The sequence below is a fragment of the Dama dama genome, chromosome 28 (assembly GCF_033118175.1).
Source record: "Dama dama isolate Ldn47 chromosome 28, ASM3311817v1, whole genome shotgun sequence".
In the NCBI taxonomy this organism is placed as follows: domain Eukaryota; kingdom Metazoa; phylum Chordata; class Mammalia; order Artiodactyla; family Cervidae; genus Dama; species Dama dama.
The window spans coordinates 54,475,016-54,497,122 of NC_083708.1; the positions used below are offsets into that span (position 1 = coordinate 54,475,016).

General features: G+C 38.6%; 1 long non-coding RNA gene across 1 annotated transcript in view; it reads right to left on the reverse strand.

The window, feature by feature from the left end:
• The window catches only part of LOC133047964 (uncharacterized), a 122,852-nt gene that overhangs the window by 100,399 nt on the left and 346 nt on the right, over nucleotides 1-22,107 (reverse strand). Inside the window, exons 2-3 of the long non-coding RNA XR_009690922.1 lie at nucleotides 18,286-18,405; nucleotides 13,848-14,012 (exon numbers count right to left, since the gene is read on the reverse strand). This is a non-coding gene — a long non-coding RNA (uncharacterized LOC133047964). The remainder of the gene's footprint in view (nucleotides 1-13,847; nucleotides 14,013-18,285; nucleotides 18,406-22,107) is intronic.

Here is a 22,107-nt window from a genome sequence, read left to right on the forward strand (position 1 = left end):
ACTCTGGGAGACAGTGGAGGACAGAGGAGCCTGGTATGCTATATAGTCCATGGGGTTGCAAAGAATGGGACATGACTTAGCAACAGAACAACAACAATAGTGATGCATGCACACATCACTATTCAACAATGTAGCCCAGAATAAGACTGTAGGAATGGTTTTGAGGGTTTTCCTGAATAATATTTATTTTCAAGATATATGCCTGGCACTAAGAGTTGAACTAACTACAAAGATCATGTTCAATTAGTGAACAGGTGCCATCAATTCTTTTCCATTCATACAATTTTTCTAACATTGCAGCCTTAGAACTTAGTTAGGCCTGAGCTATTGATGCTATAGTTATCATATATTATATATTATTATAGTTATTGAAGCTACTTCTTGAGAAAATGGATTATGGCAAATGGTGAGATGGAATAGAAAATTTATTATCAATTTATACATGATGCAGACATGGGGAATAGAGCAAGAGCTTAGAGAATTTAATGTGTTGTTTGAGGTTATGTGCTGATACAACATATATGAAGAAGAGACAAAAATAGAGGGTCATATGGAAATGTTCTTTGAATTGAAATAACTATCAAACAAACATAGTCCTAAGAAATTTACACCAAAAACCATAAACCACGAAAGACCCTCTGCTGGGGAACATGAAATTAGAACATACTTATTTCCCCAGATTGTCCAGAGAGCACACATGGCTGATTATGAGTTGATTTAATACTTCTTTTTATGAAAGGTGAAAGTATTTGATAGACAAGAATACACTTACAGCATTCTGAATCTACATTCACTTGCCCAGCTGAGCTCAGACAAGGTTATTAAAAATGACACAGAAGCTATGGGATCTGCAGCAGTAAGAGAGTTGTTTATGGCTGGCTTCCCGGATGTAACGAACAGGAAAATTTGTTACAGTCACATGGAGTGTGTTTCTCTAATTAACTGATAGAATGGAGATGGGGTAAACAGAGATGGCTTTTGCAAGACATAAATCTCTGATAAGCTGAAAGGATTTTTCTCCATCAAGGTATGAAAGGAAACCCTTTTAGGAACTTCACTTCAAATTCTTCCTTTTGAGATATTTTCCTTGCAAGAAACTTCAGCCTATTCATGGCAGATGCAGAAGGATTTGTTTAGTGGGATACGACCATTTTACAACTCAAAAAACAGCTTGGTAAGGACCTAGGACTTGAACTTAATGCAATTTAGAACAATAATGTGTTTTAACTTCTGTACCTACATTATTCAGTGGGCCATCTTTCAGCTTCTTTTCTTTTTGATTTATTCTACTACATGTTGAGAACAGTGATCAATAAGTACATGTGTAACACAGTCTATTATGAGAGTAACTGAGCATTAAGGAGTAAAGCTAGATTTATATCATAAAGATATGCAGTCTCCTGAAACAGGTCCCAAATTTGGGCCTTGAATGTGTTCCTGTGATTGCTTCATATTATGTCTGATTATACAACAAAGCTATTGTTATCAAGACAGTATGGCACAGGCACAGAAACAGAAATATAGATCTGTGAAACAAGACAAAGGGCCCAGAGATCAGGCTCCTCTGTTCATGGGATTTTCCAGGCAAGAAGACTGGAGTGGGTTGCCATGCCCTTCTCCAGGGGATCTTCCCAACCCAGGGATGAAATCCTTGTCCCTTACATCTCCTGTATTGGCATGAGGGTTCTCTACCACTAGCACCACCTGGGAAGCCCCTGTTTCAAACCTATACACCTAAGGTCTTTTCATTGTTCAGTCACTCAGTCATGTCCAACTCTTTGTGACCCCATGGACTGCAGCACACCTGGCTTCCCTGTCCTTCACTATCTCCTGGAGTTTGGTCGAACTCATGTCCACCGAAATTGATGACAAAAGAGGTAAGAATACACAATGGAAAAAGACAGCCTGTTCAATAAGTGGTGCTGGGAAAACTGGACAGCTACATGTAAAAGAACGATATTAGAACATTTTCTAACATGATACCCCAAAATAAATTCCAAATAGATTAAAAACCTGAATTTAAGGCCACATATTATAAAACTCTTAGAGAAAAACACAGGCAGAACACTCTTTGACATAAATCACAGTAAGATATTTTATGATCTACCTCTTAGAGTAATGAAAATAAAAACAAACAAATGGGATCTTTTGCATGGCAAAGGATAAAAAAAAAAAAAAAACCCCTCAGAACAGGGGAAAATTTTTGCAAATAAAGCATCTGACAAAGGATTAATCTCCAAAGTACAAAGAGCTCATGAAGCTCAATATATACAAAACAAACAACCCAAACAGTATGGAGTTTTCCTTACAAAACTAGAAATAGAATTACCATATGATCTAGAAAACTCACTCCTGGGCATATACCCAGAGAAAACCATAATTCAAAAAGATACACATGTACCCTGATGCTCATACTAGCACTATTTACAACAGTCAGGACATAGAAGCAACCTACATGTCCATCAACAGAGGAATGGATAAAAAAGATGTGGTACATAGACCCAATGGAATACTACTCAGCCATAAAAAGGAGTGAAACTGGGTCATTTGTAGAGATGTAGATGAGCTTAAAGACAGTCATACGGAATAAAGCAAATCAGAAAGATGAAAACAAATATTGTATGTTAACACATACATGTGGAATCTAGAAAAAATGTTGCAGATGATCCTATTTGCAAAACAGAAATAGAGACATAAATGTAGAGAACAAATGTATGGATGCCAAGGGGGAAAGGAGGAGGGTGGGAGGGATTGGGATTGACACATATATATCACTGATACTGTGTATAAATTGGATAACTGATGAGAACATAGTGTATAGGACAGAGAACTGTACTTAATGTGCTATGTTGACATTAATGGGAAGGAAGTTCAAAAGGGAGGGGTAAACATATAGCTGATTTACATATATATATAAACATATGTAAACATATAGCTGATTCATCCTGCTGTTCAGTAGAAACTAATATTATAAAGCAACTGTACTCTATATGGTAAAGCAACTATATAATACAACATTGTAAAACAACTAATAAAAATGTTTAAAAAAATTAAAAAACCATTGCCTAGTCCTTTTCAGATGGAGTTCAGGCACCTACTAGAACAACAAAACCGTTTTTCTGAAATATTCTATATTTAGATCAAAAAATTTACAGAGTGAAGTAAGCCAGAAAGATAAAGAACATTACGGCATACTAACACATATATATGGAATTTAGAAAGATGGTAACGACAACCCTATATGCAAAACAGAAAAAGAGACACAGATGTACAGAACAGACTTTTGAACTCTGTGGGAGAAGGTGAGGGTGGGATGTTTTGAAAGAACAGCATGTATATTATCTATGGTGAAACAGATCACCAGCCCAGGTGGGATGCATGAGACAAGTGCTCGGGCCTGGTGCACTGGGAAGACCCAGAGGAATCGGGTGGAGAGGGAGGTGGGAGCGGGGATCGGGATGGGGAATACGTGTAAATCTATGGCTGATTCATATCAATGTATGACAAAACCCACTGGAAAAAAAAATAAATAAAGGGGAAAAATAAATAAATAAAAAAAAATAAATGAAAATCCTATTATAAGACATCTATTCTGTGCATATGAACACACATATATATTCATATGCAATAAATAAGGTTTGAGTACAAATGAAAACTTCTATGTTCATAATCATAGAAGGAAATCAGTCCTGAATATTCATTGGAAAGACTGATGTCGAAGCTGAAACTCCAATACTTTGGCCACTTGATGCGAAGAGCTGACTCATTTGAAAAGACCCTGATGCTGGGAAAGATTGAAGGTGGGAGAAGGGGATGACAGAAGATGAGATGGTTGGCTGGCATCACCAACTCAATGGACATGAGTTTGAGTAAACTCCGGGAGTTGGTGATGGACAGGGAGGACTGGCCTGCTGCAGTCCATGGGGTCGCAAAGAGTCGGACGCAACTGAGCGACTGAACTGACTAAACTGAACACGTCTATGTACATGATGAAGATACAGTCAGCCCCCCAGTAATCTTTTCTGTGGATGGATGAGGGAAATAAAATTGACCCTTGAACAACAGTGATTAAGGGTGCTGACATTTCCAGAGGTCAAAAATCTGAAGTATACCTTTACAGTCACCCTCTTTATCCGTGGTTCTATGTTCCTGGACTCAACGAATTGCAGATGGTATAGTACCTTATTTCTTGAGGGGGGAAAAAAAAAATCTGTAAGTGGACCCATGCTGTTCAAATGCGCGTTGTTCAAGAGTGAACTGTAGGTGAAAGTATGTCTGTTGAATTACCTGTACCCCTATTATCCTAGTCATTGTCTCCATCTTTCCCTACAGACGCCCCGGCTACTCCTAACTCCCTGCAGCACCCTCTCCCCAGCTACATCCTACCACCTCCAGATGATGTGCCTCTCTCAGAAACAAGTTCCATCCACAAAGAAGAGGGAAAAGTAAAGACAAGAGGCAGAAAGAAAACCTTGGATAGATTTGGATAGATCCCCTGGCTCCAGTGAGTCCTAAAACCAGTCCCACTCAATTCCTTATATGAGTCATATGTTGTCAGCTATTCAAGTCATGCTGTTGTCACTCCCAGCCCGACAGATGCCACGATATTGCAAAACTTATCATGAAGTCACCTTCTCATCTGCTTTTATTCTTCTTTCATATGCTACGATAAGAGACAAGAAAATCCTGTCCTCTTATTTCTATCAGCATAAAGTTTCTGTGTATAAAGCCCAGTCCCACTTCTCTATCTTATCTGAACTCTTATTCTGCTTGACCTCTTGTCAGTATTTGGCAGAGGTGACCACTTCTTGACGGAGAAGGCAATGGCACCCCACTCCAGTCCTCTTGCCTGGAAAATCCCATGGACGGAGGTGCCTGGTAGGCTGCAGTCCATGGGGTCGCTAAGAGTCAGACACCACTGAGCAACTTCACTTTCACTTTTCACTTTCATGCATTGGAGAAGGAAATGGCAACCCACTCCAGTGTTGTTGCCTGGAGAATCCCAGGGACGGGGGAGCCTGGTGGGCTGCCGTCTATGGGGTCGCACAGAGTCGGACACGACTAAAGCGACTTAGCAGCAGCAGCAGCAGACCACTTCTTGAAACACATTGCCCTACTGCATTCTAGGACGCCAGACTCTTCTTCCTCACTGGGTCTTCTGCTCCTTGACAACCCCTATGTATGGGGGTCCCTTATGGCCTCATTTCTATAACTTTGCTGCACAAATGTTTTTAACAAATGGTTCTGGAGCAACTGGAGCATAGGCCCCCTAAAATAAACCTTTACCTAAATCTCATACCTGACAAGAAAGCATTAACTCAAAAGATTCACAAACTTAAAAGTAAAACGTAGAAGTATTAAACTGTTAAAAGCATATGGAAAAGTCCTAAATCTCTAGAGCAAGCAAAGAGATTTCAGACTTGACAGCAAAAGCACCCAGTTCATAAAAGAAAAAAAAAATGAACCACAGAAAAATTAAAACCTTCTTCCTTGTGGAATACCTTGTGAAGAGGATGAAAAACCAAGCTACAGACTGAAAGGTAATATTTATAAATCACATATATTTATAAAAGGTCTGTGTGTGTGTGTGTTAGTTGCTCAGTCATGTCTGACTCTTTGTGACCCCATGGACTGTAGCCAGCCAGGCTCCTCTGTCCGTGGAATTCTCCAGGCAAGAATATCAGAGTGGGTTGCCATTTCCTTCTTCAATAAAAGGTCTTACACCTAGAATATATAACAAACTCTCAAACCTCAACACTACAAAAACAAATCAGTATATTTGACAAATATGAAAAAGATATGAGGAGTCATTTAACCAGAGAAGATATACAGATGGAAAATGAGCATATGGGAAAATATTCAATATCATTAGAGATAAGAAAAATTTAATTTAAACCCACAGGAGATATCACTACATACATAAATTAGTGTCTGTGCTGTTCTTAGTCACTCAGTCATGTCTGACTCTTTGTGACCCCGTGGACTGTAGCCCGCCAGGCTCCTCTGTCCATGGAATTCTCTAGGCAAGAATACTGGAGTGGGTTGCCCTGCTCTCTTCCAGGGGATCTTCCCATCCCAGGGATCGAACCCAGGTCTCCCACACTGCAGGCTGATTCATTATGGACTGAGCCATTAGGCAAGCCCAAGATTACTGGAGTAGGTTGTCATTTCCTTCTCCAGGGGATCTTCCCGACCCAGGAATCAAACCGTGGTCTCCTGCATTGCAGGATGATTCTTTACCAGATGAGTTACCAGGGAAGCCCTAAATTAGTGGCTAATTTTTCAAAAAACTGTGAGAACACCAAATGCTGGCAAGGATGCAGAAAAATGAGGCCACTCATACTTTACTGATTAGAAGGTAAAATGGTACTTTAATAGTCAGAAGGTAAAATGCCAGCCGCTTCAGTTTCTCACAAAACTAAACTTGTGCTAACCATATGATCTAGCAGTTGCACTCTCGGGTATTTATCCCAGAGAAATGGAAACTTATTGTCACATAAAAACCTGTACATGAATGTTCATAGTTTTATTTGTAAAGGTCAAAATCTGGAAATAATCCAAATGTCCTTCAGTGGATGAATGGGTAAATAAACTGTGGTATATTCATACAGTAAAATGCTACTATCAATAAATAGCATAAACTACTGATATACTCAAAAACTTGGATGAACTTCATGGATATTCCATTGACTGAAAACAGCCAATCTCAAAAGCTCATGTCCTGGATGATTCTATTTGTGCAAGCATTCCTAAAATAACAGAATGATAGAGATGGAGAAGATATCAGTGATTGCCCAGGGTTGGGAATGGTGGGGAGAGGAGTTGACTGTAACTGCAAAGGAGGAGCAAATAAAGGATGTAAGACCTTTCTGATAATGTAACAACTCTACATCTGGATTATATTGGTGGCTACATGCCTCGACACACAGGACAAAACTGAGAGAACCGCCCCCCCACACACACCCCATACCCACAAGTGACCCGAGTGACTGTAAAGCTGATGACATCTGAACATGCTGTGGATTGTACCAGCATCAATGTCATGGTTTTAATATTGTACAATAGTTTCGCAAAGATGTTAACACTGAAGGAAATTGGGTGAATGGTATACAGTCCCTCTGCATACTCTGATTCTGTGAACCAATAATTCTTTGAGAAGTTACAAAATTAACTGAGAGTCTATTTAAAAAACCCAAGCCCAGATTTCATCTCAGACCAGTTAAATCAGCATCTTTAATTAAGCCAGGTCGTATCAAACAACAGCATGTTAAAAACATCCCAGGTAATCCCAATGAGCAGCCAGCATTAAAAACCAGTGCGCCATAGTAGGTTTTTCATGGTGTGATCCCAAAACAAGAAACAAAAAATGATCTGGAAACTTGTTAGTCATGCACACCCTAGACCTACTAGTTCAGAAAACAAGCAAAGTTGTGTTTTAACAAAACATCTAGGTAATTTTGTACTATCCAATTGGTAGCAATTATTCTCAGCTATGTGAATACAGTGGCATCAATCAAGGAGCTCAAAAAATAAATAAATCTAGTACCTATACCCCACCACCCCAGACTGATCTATATAAATCAAACTGCTGGCAATGCAGACCTGGGGTTAACAATTTTAAAAAGCTCCCTGGATGATTTTAATGTGTTGCCAGGTAGAAGAATCACTGATCTAAAGCTGGGTTCTGAATTTTTTCTGCTTGAATTCTTTCAAAAACTAGATTTAGGAAATTTCCCCCAGAAAATACACATTCACACACAATTTACATATATTTTCAAGACATTTCTAGGAGTCATATAAAGAATCCCTGCTTTAGGGATTTTATATGGTTTGTTTTTAAGAAACTTGAGGGCTCCCCCCACCAAAAAAGAAAGGAGTTTTAGATAATGATAATTTATGTCCTTAGACCTAAACGTTTATGAGCACATTCTGTTTCTAAGCAGGTAAACTGGATTGAGGATGAGCTGTCCATCTTGAGCTCAGAGATAATTTTTGTAATTTACTAAGCATGTATAATGAGAACATATCCTGCTTAATTCTGTCTTATTTCCCCAATAATTATCTGCTATATTTTATTATGTATAGCTCTCTTTAAAAATGAATATACATCCTCTGACGTATTGTTCTCTCTTTTGAATTTTATATATGAGTCACTGTAGTGCATTTCAAAAATTTGAATTTTTGTCATTAATGGCACTGCCAAAAATCTCACTTTCGGAAAATCTAGGCTACAAGAAATGTCCTTGTGAAACATGTCTCTAGGAATAACTTCACAGAGCTGACTATAAAACACATGGTCAAACTAACTGAAAACTATTCATTCACATATTCAGCTATCAAGTATGTTAGTATGTGCGTAACCACTGTTCAAGGCACCAAAGAAACAAAATATTCCCCATTCTCATGCATCTTACATTCTAGTTTGGAAAGAAAAGATGATAAACTTAAATAACGACATCACATATTGAATGGTGATAAGATGTGTAGAAAAAGAAAAAAAATAAGGGATAGAGAAGTCCAAGGAAAACCTTTGTGAGAAGAGACAAGTGAATAAACTTAAAGAAGGTGAAGGAATCATAGATATAAATGTCTAGAGGCATTATATTCCAGGAAGAGGGAATCTGAATCGCTTGATGAAGAAGCTCCCCTGGCCTGTTAGGAGAGCAAGAAATCAGTGTGATAGAAAAAAGAAAGGGGAAAAGAGACAAGAGAAGTGGCAATCCCGGGGTCATAGTTTGGTGGGCTTTCTTGGGTCATTAATGAGCTTGATTCCCACCACAAAGTGAGATGGCAACCACTAGAGACTTCCCAGTGGAGGAGTGAGGTATTCTCTGTTGAAAACAGAACGCTCCAGCGCAGAACCCCCAGCCTCTGGCATCGAATGCCTGATGATGTGATGTGAAGCTGATCTAATCATAGAAATAAAGTTCACAAAAATGTCCTTGAATCAATCCTGAAATCATCCCCTATGCCTGTTGGTGGAAAACTCGTCCTCCAAAGCCAACCGGTCCCTGGTGCCAAACAGGCTGGGGACCCCGGCTCTAGCAGACTATTGAGAATGGACTGAGAGTGTGAGCAATCCTGGAAGCAGAGAACCCAGGCGGACAGAGTCATTTAAATGCTAGGGAACAGGCGATATGTCTGAAACTCAAATGCTGTGTTTCTACCTAAGGTTCCAAGTCTCTATAGTCACTTTGTTTATAATCACTCTCAGTCTGTATTATGTCCCAAAAGGGGTAAAGGAGGAAGCGGAAGAACAGGAGGAAGCGGAAGAACAGGAAGCAGCAGGAACGCATGGCTCCAAGGCTCTTTCCTCTCAGAAAAAACTGATGGACGTGCCTTTAAAAGCTTCTTTATTCTTGCCATAATCCATAACATCATTTGTGGCACTGAATGCTGCTCCCTGTCTAGTGAAACAGGAGGAATTAAGGCAGATGAAACGTCTGTAGGTTTGTCTTAAGTAAGCTATATATTTTTCCAAAGATCAGAATAAACTTCAAATGGACAATAACTAGACATTGTCTCAAATTATAACAAAAGGTTTTTGAAGTCCTATCAACAAGAATGAGATCTCTGTGAAGCCATGCAATGGCACAGAATTTTAAATCGCACATTTCCTCCCTTACTCAAAAATAAATAGGTAAATATGCCAGTTTTCTGACTAGTATGGCTTTTTTGACAACTGAATATCACCAACACTTAGCAGAATCTTTCACACACCTAGTCATCCACCAGATTACGATCAAAGTGCTATTATAGTACAATGCAGAAAAGTAGGTCTTTTGAAGAAATGATGCTGGGTCTATTATATACTTCATGAGGGAAAAAATACATCTTGGTCTCTACCTTCCACCATAAACAAAAAACAATTCTAGGTGGACTGCAGATACCAATATGAAAGGGAAAACAATACAGATGACAGAGGAAAACACAAAGAAATATCTTTGTGGCACCAAATTAGGCAAAGATTTCTTGAACAAGATGTTAACATTACTAATCCCAGAAGAAAATCAAGAATTTCTTTGTATCAAAACTCTATGTTAACAGAGTAAAAAGGCAAACCACAAAGTACACCTGATAAAAGATGCATATCTAGATAAATGAACCACCACTGTAATCTACAATAAAAAGCAACTCAGAAAAAATTTTATCAGATGCTTAATAAATGATACTCAAATAGTCAATAAACATATAAAACTGTATTCAAGTTCACTAGTCATCAGATAAATACTAAGACCACAATATATAACCACACAGAATGGTAAAAAAAAAAAACATGGGAAAAATTAAGTATATGGAGCAACTGAATCCCCATACTTCAATGCTCTGATGTATGAGGAAACGACTACTAGAGGCATTTGAAGCTGGAGATAATTAATTGGAAATTAGACACCCACAAAAGTTTGTGAAACTTCCTGTATTAGTTTTGGACAATTGCATAATAAATTAGCCCTCAAGTTAGCAGCTTAACATAACAACCACCGTTTATTTTCCCAGTTCCTGTGGGTTAAGAATTCCATGTAAACGTGGTTGGAACCTCTGGGCCAGCTTCTTGTCTTCCACAGGCAGCAGTCCAGGTGCCCACCTGGATTATATTCATCTCAAGGATCAACTCAGAGGTTCTGCTTCCTAACTCACACCTGATGCTGTTGTTAGTCTTCATAATACCTACTTTCAAGATCATTCCAATTAAATTTCTTCAAATGTTTGGAAGTTTCTATTCTTCCAATAAAATATAACATGGGCATGCCCTGCTCTGCCCTTTATACACTATCTCTACTCTCTGAAATGTTAATCATCAACTGTATGTGACCAGCTAATCCTGCAACCCAAGACCAATTTGAAATGCCAGTTGCTTCGAGGATGTTCACCCCAGTCTGACTTATTGCTCTGAATACATCAGGGCACCTACCTCATTTAAAAAGCTCCATCTGTTAATTACATTAATGATGTGAATTTCTGTCACATACTAAAATAAATATTTTTCATGTGTTGATATTTTACAATGTGCAAAAGTGTTGAATCATGTCGTACATCTGAAATTAACATAATGTTTGATTGTTAACTCTACCTCAGAATCATAAACTATGATAAACCAGGAAAAATATAAGAACTAGTTGTAACTTCTGAAAACAGAAGTTCACACCATATTTCAATTCTCTTCTCCCCTTTCCCAATTTTTTGCATCATACCTACATTCTCAGAATATAAAGCTATTATGACACAGGCTGGAACCTGGGCCCCTCTACCTGAATGCTTGCACCTGGAGAAAAGTCTCCTCCAGAAGCAGAATATAAAGGACTAAAATTAACCACAGGAACCCAAAGTCTGGTTAATTACAAACAACAGGATACCAAAAGGCCACAAACCTACTGCCACGTCGGAAGTGGTAGGATCAGTGGAGGGTACTGTGCATGATCACTGCACACAGCAGCATCAGGAGGGTGGGCAGACCACCAAAGCCACCCCTCCAGCATCCGATGATACACCCAGACCCTCACCTCTTTAAGGAAGCAATCCCCTCCCCACCTTCAACAGCAAGCAAGGGCACTTGTTACTTGCTTCCACTCCCTCCGTGCAACAGGAGTCCCAGTAAAGCCCTGTCTGAATTCCTCAGCAGATTTCAATTGATTAAATAGAGTCCAAAGACCCAAATCTGCATCAATTACATACTGTTTTTTTTAAACCTTCCTTTAATCTTCACACTAATCTTTACTGCAATGTCTCTTCAGTTATTTTCATTTCTGAAGCAGGTTATTTCGTAGACTTCTCAAGGAGGGCGCCTGGAACATTTTCATGAAACACTGTCGTATAATCAGGATCAGCATTACTGATTTTTCCTTTTGCCTCTAGGCTCCAGAATGGCTCCGCATCAAACTCTTAATGATTCTATCTTTAAAAGTTTGAGATTTTGCTTGTCAAGGATTTTTGGCATTAAATTTGCTTTTTGAAGAATTACTGCCTTAAAAATTTCATTTACTTTGATTTCTGAGTTGTTTGGAGCCCCTGAAATTTCGTGTCAGACACCAGTGCCTTTTTTGCTTTTCCTGGTTCCAGACCTGAATTTGAGCTTCCCTGGCATTCGTCTTTACCGTTCCCATCCTACTTAATTTTGATTCCACTCCTTATTGTTGATGTCCACTGTGCAGTCCAGTCCCAGTGGAACCCTGACAGTTCAGTGTGAGGATATAAAGATTTTCATGCGTTACCTTAGACGTCTGCCTGGTTCACTGGTGGAGTTTAGCCAAGATCCTCTACCTTCCATTGCAGCTCCTTGCCTGACTCCTTCACCGCCCAAGCTCTGAGCTTAAGTATCGCCCGCACAGAGCTTGCGCGGGCTCTTCCAGAAAGGGGTAGGGCTGGGCTCACCGGGCTGCTCAACTGAAAATGCGCCCGGCCCGCAGGCGTCCGGCGACGCCGTTGCTTCTTTCTGCTTTCCCCACGTTTAGGGTGATACTGGGCAGGTCTAGTGGGTATTGTCCACCGCTTTGTACTTTGTGATTACAGGGGGATACCTTGTCATCTGTATGTATGTGCTAAGTCGCTTCAGTGGTGCCCGACTCTCTGCGGCCCTATGAATTGTAGCCCAGCAGGCTCCTCTGTCCTTGGGGTTTCCCAGGCAAGAATACTGGAGTGGGTTGCCATGCCCTCCTCCAGGGGATCTTCCCGACCCAGGGGTCCAACCTGTTTCCCAGGCATCTCCTGCATTGGTAATTGGATTCGTTACCACCGGCGCCACCTGCTCTTGTTGAAATATTGTTACTGGATTTTGGTTTTAATATCTTAATGGCCCTGTGTGATGTGGGAATCATGGAAGACACAAGCTATGCTTCCACAACCGCTGCCATCTTCCCATAATTCTTAAACAGTTTATTTTTAAAAGAAACTTTAAAGGAAAAAAAATGGAGAAATCAGATGAATTTTTTATGTATAGAAAGAAAAAAAAAAAAAAACACCTATAAGATGACTGTTTGCTGGAGGCTTAGATATGTTCTCATTGTTAGCAAGGGAGACTACAACTGGTAGGGATGTGATGGTTCCTGGTACAGACAAGAGGTCGACTAGATAGCCCAAATGCCCTTGTGCTGCAAACACCCAGCCATGTGATGGCCAGGCCAAGCTCAGGAGAGAGAGAGACAGGCTCTGGGAGTGAAGAGGGAAGGGAAACCCAGGCGCAAGTTGTCATCCAATATTTCAGCTGCCAGGGTAGGGGTTCTCTTACTGCTCTATTGAGACAGGTGCCTGAACGAGTTGTCTTTTGCTGGGAGAGGAGGCAGAGATCTGCAGTGAAGACACACACACACACACACACACAGAGACACACACACATACACTCACACACGCACACACACAGACATGCACACATACACACACACATACACAGAGACACACAACATATACACATGTACACACATGCACACACACACACACACACACACACACACACATGTCTGATGGTGGATCGTGCCCCTAACAGAAGGTTGGCTAGATGCAGCAGTCCCCAACCTTCTTGCACCGGGGACCAGTTTCATGGAAGACAGTTTTTCCACAGACAGGTAGGGGGGTTGTTTGGGGGATGATTCAAGCGCCTTACATCTATTGTGCACTTTATTTCTATGCTGTTATATCAGCTCCACTTCAGATCATCACTGTGGGAAAATTAACAAGGTGGCGCCAGCCAGGCTCCCCTGCCCCACGCTCTCCTGCTCTGTCACTCCTGTTCTGTAAACAGTGACTTTACGTGGTTATGTAACAGCTGAGATCACTTACCGCACTGCACATGCACGTCATGAGGTGCCCCCTTGGCCACAGGCAGCTTTTGTTCTGTAAGTATATATAAGCCTCACCTGGAAAAGCCCGTCAGGCTTGTGAGCAGTTACGTTGTGTGATGTCCGCTGCCACAGCTGCTGGGCCAGCCAGGAGGGAATGAACGTGTCCTCAGTGCCTCCGGCTCCTTGCGTTTTCTTCCAGCCTCTTAGCTCATGCCTCGCCTCCCGTGGGTTCAGCAAACACTGCACACAGTGAGATAGAGAGAGAAAACTGACGCTGTGCGCAGGATCAGCATACAATCAGGTATTAGATCCCAGAGATTGAGGCCCCCTGGACTAGAAAACATTCTAACCATTGAGGAAACTTTATAGTCTGGGCTCTGGATGAGGAAGAAAAAGACTTCTCTGAGGGAATCCCAGGTGGCACAGAAGTAAAGAATCTGCCTGCCAATGCAGGAGACACAGGAGACCTGGGTTCGATCCCTGGGTGGGGAAGATCCCTTGGAAGAGGAAAAGGCAACCCACTCCAGGATTCCTGCCTGGAAGATCCCATGGACAGAAGAGCCTGGCAGATTACAGTCCATGTGGTCTCAAAGAGCTGGAAACAACTGAGTGAGCATGCATATGCACAGTCACTGAATATTTGTGCCTCCCCAAATTCATATGCTGAAAGCATAACCTCTAAGGTGATACTATTAGGAGGTGGAATCTTTGGGCAGTGATTAGGTCATGAAAGCAGAGCCCTTATGAACGAGTGCCCTTGTAAAAGAGGCCTAAGAGAGCCCCCTTGCCCCTTCTGATGTGTGAGAACACAGCAAATACATGACTATCTATTAACCAGAAAGTAGGCCCTCATCAGACACCAAGTCTGCATGTACCTTGATCTTGACTTCTCAGCATCTAAAACTGAGAAACAAATTTCTGTTGTTTATATGCCATTGAGGCTATGGTACTTGTTATAGCAGTCCAAAATAAGATAGCCTGGGAGCCAGCCAGTGTCTGATTATAAGTGTTAAGGGTATAATCAAATAGAGGAAGGGGTGGAGACTGGGAAAGGGGACTTTTTGTTTTAACTAGGGTGATAAGTGAAGTTTGAGTCAGGAGTAACATTAAGGAAATGATATCTAAAAAGAACACTACATGTTCATCTCCACAGGGTCTGAAAATCTGTTTGAGAAAAATCAATATTCTTTTCTGATTAAAAAACAAAATCACATTTAACAAAAACAACAACAGGTAAATATGTCCTTAACATGAACAAAAAAGCATATATACATTTGTATATACAAGTGTGTATATATATGTACATGTGTATGTATATATATAAGTGTGTATATACCTCAAAACCCCAAAGCTAGCAAGGATCCACCATCACCAAAATATGCCCTTATCTCACCATGAATAACAGTCAGCAGATACTACAAATTGGTGGACTACATCAAGACCTACATGAAATAGATAATCTAATAAAACTATAACTGATAAAAGAATTTCCTGTAAATTGGTTAAAGACATAAAGGATTCATACTGTAACCCTAAATAAATAAGATACTGTGAAAAATAACAGGAAATTAGAAAAACAAAACAAGATAAAAAACAACTTCTAAAACTAAAAAAAAAAAACAAAAACAAGCCATGGAAATTAGAATTCTATTGGATGGAATAAGTAGCAGATTAATTAGAGCTGAAGAGAGACAAGATAAACAGAAAATAAAAACAGGGCGAATACAATGAAACATCAAAGGGGTGACTATAGAGCAAATTTTAAAAATATTATATTTTGAGATATTTGAATACATAGAACTACAATATTCCTCCTAAATTTGTGATTGCTTCCCCCACGCCCCCCGCCCTTTTTCATTATCTTTCACCATCCTGTTGTGTAGCCTTGGGAACAAGTGCAATTGATTGAATCACAGCTGTTATCCTCTAAAATGGACATGACTACCATTTAAAATGTGATGCTCTACTGGACAGTTTCCCATATTGTCCTTATTATAGTATACCTTTCTTCAAACTTAGAAGGTAATTGTTCCTCAAAATTTAACTCAAAGTTACCATGTAAATACATGATAAATTGTTAAAATAAAGACAGGTGTGATTGCATAGAAGCATTAAATCCATGTTGAGATTTGAAAGAACTCTCATAAGGGGTCTTGTCCTTCTTTACTGGAATGCAGGGTAAATTTCCTTGCCCTGTACTTGTGAGGTAGATAAAGTTGGTTTTGCCTTTTCTGATTATCGTCTATCCTTAAATGAGGCAAATTTCTGTCACGATTTTTACATCTTTAGTTTTACACAGTTTGCCACCAGAGCTTGTTGCATAAAAAACTGCCGAGAGCATGACTATCAGATATTAAAATACTTAATTAAACTGAGATTGACCTCAGTCATTTCGTCAATCTAAAATCAACTAGAGAATGTGTCAGCTTAACTTTGTAGCTTTAGTTAAAGCAAATGCATCTATATAACCAAGCAATGATAGTAATATACTCACAGAATCTTGAGATGGAGTATGAATGTTCATTTTTTTTTTTTTTTTCATCTCATCTGAGTGCAGAGAGGGGAGAAGAAAAGACTTTTGGACAAGCCAGGTGATAAAATCCTTATTGTGGCATTGAATCACTTTGCAATTTATGGCTAAAAGTGTGACTATGTAGACATCATCATTGTTCTCATGGCTGAAATCAACACTGAGTAACATTGGCTAGTTACCTATTTCTCTAAACATATGATCTTTCTGTTTCCTGGTGGTGTTAGGTCTTGAGAGTATTGGGCTCTGCTTTATTCATCTGAATATGACCCCCGTGCCTTTCTAAATATTTAATACTTGATAATACTATTTTAATCAAGGTTTCTGTCAATATCCTTTTACTGAAATAGTATGCTTTTTAGATTGTGAATCTGTAATCTATTTGATCTGCATCATCAAGGAAAACTATATAGTCATTTGTCTATTTTAATTTGCTCAGTTCAACCGAAAGGGAAACCCTAGCATCTCCTTCTTGAGTTCTTCTTTTCTCCACAATTGTCTAAGAACTTCTAGAAGTACAGTCAGTTCAAACGGGTCAGATTTCTTCCCAATGATTCATTTGTTCAGTCCACTAGTGTCTTCATTTTCCTTTTTATTTATTTATTTATTTTATTCCCCATCCTTACAGCCACACTGTATAACATCTGAAACCTAGCTTTATGCAGAATGACTGCAGTGAAACCTTGCTCGGTCACTCAACATTCGAGCTATAATGGTATGTCTCTTTTACTCCACACTTCGATAAGTAGGACAAACACCATACTTGGGTGGCTGGGTTCAGAGAGCTTCTAAGCCTCAGGCATGTGGGTTCACCCAGCAAATTTTAAGCCCAGAATGTTCATTCCCGTCTCAATGAGGACCTCTTTGAGGTCCTTAGGTAATAGTATTTACTTCTCAGTCAGAGCCATTCTAATATTTTAGAGCTTCTAATATTGTTAAAATTCAAATGGGACTGCATTAGGGCCCTAAGACACCTTTCCTCCCAGAAATGTGCCCCCTTTCTCCACAGAGAATACACTGCGGGCCCAGATAAGGGGTCGTAGAAGGCAGCACCTCTGGCAGTGTACGGAGATCCACACTTGAAAGTGGAGGTGTTAGTCACTCAGTCGTATCTGACTTTTTGCCCACTAGGCTCCTCTCCATGGAATTCTCCAGTCAAGAACACTGGAGGGGGTTGCTATTTCCTTCTCCAGGGGCTCTTCCCGATCCAGGGATTGAACCCAGGTCTCCTTGCATTACAGGAGGCGTCTTTACTGTCTGAGCTAGCAGGGGAGCACACTTCATGGAAAAAGTACCCACAGCTTTATAATTTGATAGCTAGGGCACACTATTTATAAGTTCTTTTCCCTGTAACATAGAAATCCTATTTCTAAATTACTTTGATGCATAAGATTACTATTGTTCAGACATTTTCTTAGACCTCCTTGAGATCAAGCAGGCAAATTTTGATAAAATTTCATTTTTAGTATTAACCATGGCAGAAGACCACGGGTAGAAGTGGCCTATAAAATGTTCCTCAAACAAGGGAGTCCTGGGAATACCACAGGATCCTTAAAAACAGTACTGTCAAGTCCGAGGGAACACTCAATCCCAGCCTGGCCATGTTTCAAGGGTGAAAGACTTTAGGAGTAAAGTGGGTGGAAAGCAAGAGAGTATCTGAGGTCTATCTGGAGACTGAGAGTTCCTCAGATGTTTGGTTTAAAAGAATTGGAGAGAGCTTTTCTGCAATATCATTCACCTTCTAAGGTACCTTCAGAATCTATTCAGTTAAATATGGCCTGAACAGTTTGAAATAGGTTATATAACATCTCACAAATTTTTACAAAGGCCTTTAAGTACACTGGTATAGTTACAGAGTATAAGAAACTTAAAAGTGTCAAAGGAACAAGCATGTATTTACTATATACATACACATGTATAAAGTTATATACACACATATATATAAATACACATAATTATGTACGTAAATAATTTTATAATTACCTCATCCTTATTCAGTGTGGGCTCGGTTACTCAGGACACCCAGAGATCCTGATGCCCCCTGGTGGTCACTGAATTATCACAGATCTCCTTGACATCTGAAAATCCACTGGGTTTGAAGAGCTAAAAAGTTGCAAGATGAAAAACCATGTAAGCATGTAGAAGTAATTTGCATAATTTAAGCTAGTTCTTCCTCTCAGTGCTGGTGATTTATGGAATAGAGAACTATAAGTAATGGGTGAGCCTCCCCCAGCAAAACCAAATTTGGGAAAAAAATTCTTAAGCACAAGTAGGCATGTGTTAAGTGAATTTGAATATAATGTGTCACATTTCCCTGCTATGTTTACTAGTTATTTTAATAACAATCAAATAATTAAAGTTATTTTATTTAATACTTTTGAATATTTTAAGTGATCAGAAAATTTCAGAGTGACACCTCAGCAATATTCAATTTGACTTATAATTTTGATAAACTGTGTTTTTGTTAAGCTCTCTTGAATTAACTCAGTAATTTCAGTTAAAGAATTATAATTTTAATCTTCTAAGTGTTACCAATTTATCCAACCATGCAAAAGTGAATGAACTTTTATAAAGGCACAAAATATAGCCTTGACTTCTGACTTCCGACCTCTGACTTTCTATACTACTAGATAAATCTGAAAATCTGAAGAATAAGTAAAATCATTGCTATTTATGAGCTTAGCCTATGTACATTTTTTACACTGGACTACAAGTAAATATTTTACATATACTACATAAATCATGCTAATGTAAACATGTTAGTGATTTTCCTGCAGAGTGGAAAGATTGTTTACATTTAGACTGAAATCACAAATAGAGAACCCAATTTTCTGTAATATCTATTAAGTGAGACTTTTTTTTTTTTCTATTTATAATCAGTTTCTTCTGTACAGGACCTTTTCTTTCTTTCTTTTTTTTTTTTTTTTTTTCTAATTCAGTTTAAATTACCCCTTTTCTGTGATGAGCTTGCATTTCCACATTTACCATCTGTGAATGCATTTAGACAGTAAGTGCAAAACTAGTAGGTTCAGAAACAGCCCTTTGATTTTGTTGTCACTGTTAACTATTTAGTTTGGCAGCCTTGGGTGTGTAACTAAAGTCTCAGGTTCTTCCTTTCCCCTCTGAAGGCCTGTTTACTACACACACACACACACAAAGGCTTTTATTTGAAAATTTATGGAACTTATTCCCTGAAGTCATTAGAATTTACTCCTAAGTAACTATTCCTCTCTTAAAATTGGAAAATATCTCCCAGAGATAAACAGTGAGGTAAATATTACTGTTGAAGCAAGTTAAATGAAGATAATAGCTGTACCCTCATTTGGAATGTTTCCTGAATTTGTACATTTATTTTCATATATGTACAGTTATGTGTGATTATCAGTAATCAGATAGATAAAAATAACAGTGCATAAATATTGGGCATATTTTCTTTGTATCTGAAAACAGGCATTTGTCATCTTTCTGCTATACAGTTAAGACAGATGTTTCAAAAGAGGGTTTATAAATGTAATATTAAAGTTCTGGTCTCTTTTTTCCAAAATTATCTTAATATAAGCAGGGTATTCAGCTGCATTTTCCAACAAATACATAAAAATTAAAAAACAATTTTTCTAGAATTTCTGCTTTGGCTCACATGTGTTGGTTATATATATGCCATTTGGTATTGTTCAGGAAAATGATTTCTAATACATTTTCTAAACATACATATATTTGCTTTTCTAAAATGTGCCTTATTGATAATATGAACAAATAGATAAGATGCTAAAATAAACCATTTTAAAAGTGATAGAAAGGAATTAACTATTTTAAGTTATTTTAAAATAGGACAGTTTTGTGAACTGATTATTTTTTTATTTCAATGGCTTCATGTACAAAGAGGTTTATAGGCTTTGCTGCTAGTCAAAGAGTCTATTACTAATTTATACATTGTTTTTATATATTAAAATGTATACTGTATAAAACAGTATAACAATCATCCTTTCCTTGACTAAGTCATTTACTTTAAGTTAAATTCCACGACTTCTTTATCACTGTTCCTAGATACAAAGGAAAGAAGGTTGGTAAACCTAAAAATGAGTATCGTTGTGCAACTCTGCAGGCAAGCCTGCCAGAAGTCTGGCACGTGTGCATTTAATGCAAAGTCTCTTGCCTGTAAAAATAAAAGCGAGGCTGAACATGCCTCTATGTCTGATAGAGAGAAGGGACACAATAAGGAGATTCCTTATACCACCTACACTCATCAGAGTGAAGAATGTTACTTCTTTGGTTTCCTGGTCTAATGGAAAGGTATTTGTATTCACATCACTGAGTATTAGTCATTCAATAGATGAAAGGAATATTTTAAACTTTAAAGGCTACCTTGGTGTCATTCTAAGAAGTGGGGATGAGACCCTGGGGAAAGTGTTGAAATTCTGGAGAATTATTTTAACCATTAGAAATGGTTTAATATCTGGGAGTATGTGAGATTAACAGTTTTATTGCCTACGCGTGGGGATCTATCTACATTCTTAGTTCTAGTGTTTTACCTTACAATTTTTACTCCTTAAAGCACCCGTTTGTGTAAATACTGCTTAATCTCTATAACAAGCGCACTCTCCATCTTTTTGTCTAGTTTCAAGGTTACTCTATTAAGTGGTTTACATTTTCCACGCATCTTCTAAAGGGCACTAAAGATGCTTTTAGTTATAATTTCTAAAATGTTTAATAGGGGTAATGGCTAGGAACAAGTAATATTTAAGAAATGAACTAGAGACCCAAAGAGAGGTTAGAGGGGAGGAAATCTCATTTCTCTTTTCTTCATAATTGCATTAGGCAAGTAAAAACTACAGGAGACAAATTTTCATAAAATACAATTTTAAAATCTGGGGATCTGTCATCTCTGAAAAGCCTTTGCTATAAATAAAAGAAACAATCCAATTTACTTTACATATCCAGATAGAAAAGATAGGAAAAGTTTGGAGTCTTAGACAAGGTCAAACTTTTTGCCTCTCTTACATAGAGGCAAATCATGAATGACAGATTTTTTTTTTTAAGGAGGAAATATATATATATATATAGGACAGGAAGAAAATGAAACTCCTCTTAGACATGTGATCAAGTTACTAGGCTTGACCTTCGGATTTGATGATTTGGCAATTAAGGTTTTTAAGTTCTTCATCTTATTGTATTACCCATCTTTTGAATTGCAAAGTGTCTGAAACTGCCTAACGGGAATGGGATTCCTCTAGGCAGTCGTCCTTAATATTTTAGTTAGACGAAATCAACCGGCGATGTTGGTGACACTTTTTATTCTTAGTTTGCCTTTGAAAGGTAATTATTGACTAATTATTGAAAAGTACTCAATATGTGCGAAAGAGGACTTGCTCTTAATTTAACTTAATTGAATGCATGGTAACATTCTTTAAAATTAAATGTAATTTATGCAGCGAAATGGAAAACGATCAAAGTGGGCGGAATTCCAGGAAAATCTCGGAAAATGATACGCATGTAAGAAAAAGGTTTCGGAACCTCCAGAAGTTTCTCTTGCAGTGTTCTATTTAGTCCTACCAACTATCGGTAAACGATAGGGCGGGGGTGGGGGGGCACATAAAACAAAAGACTTCCTTTCTCCACTCCCTTTTCCTCTGGTTCTCTTGCCAGAGCTTGTTGCAAACTCTTGGAAACATTGTTTGAACATAATACATTTGATTACTTTCATTCTACCAGAGATTGTGCTGGGTGGTGCCTAAAGCAGTCTTTGGAGTAACAGAAAAGAGTAGTAACCCTTCAAGAAAGAAAAAGAACAAAGTTACCCGACCCGCG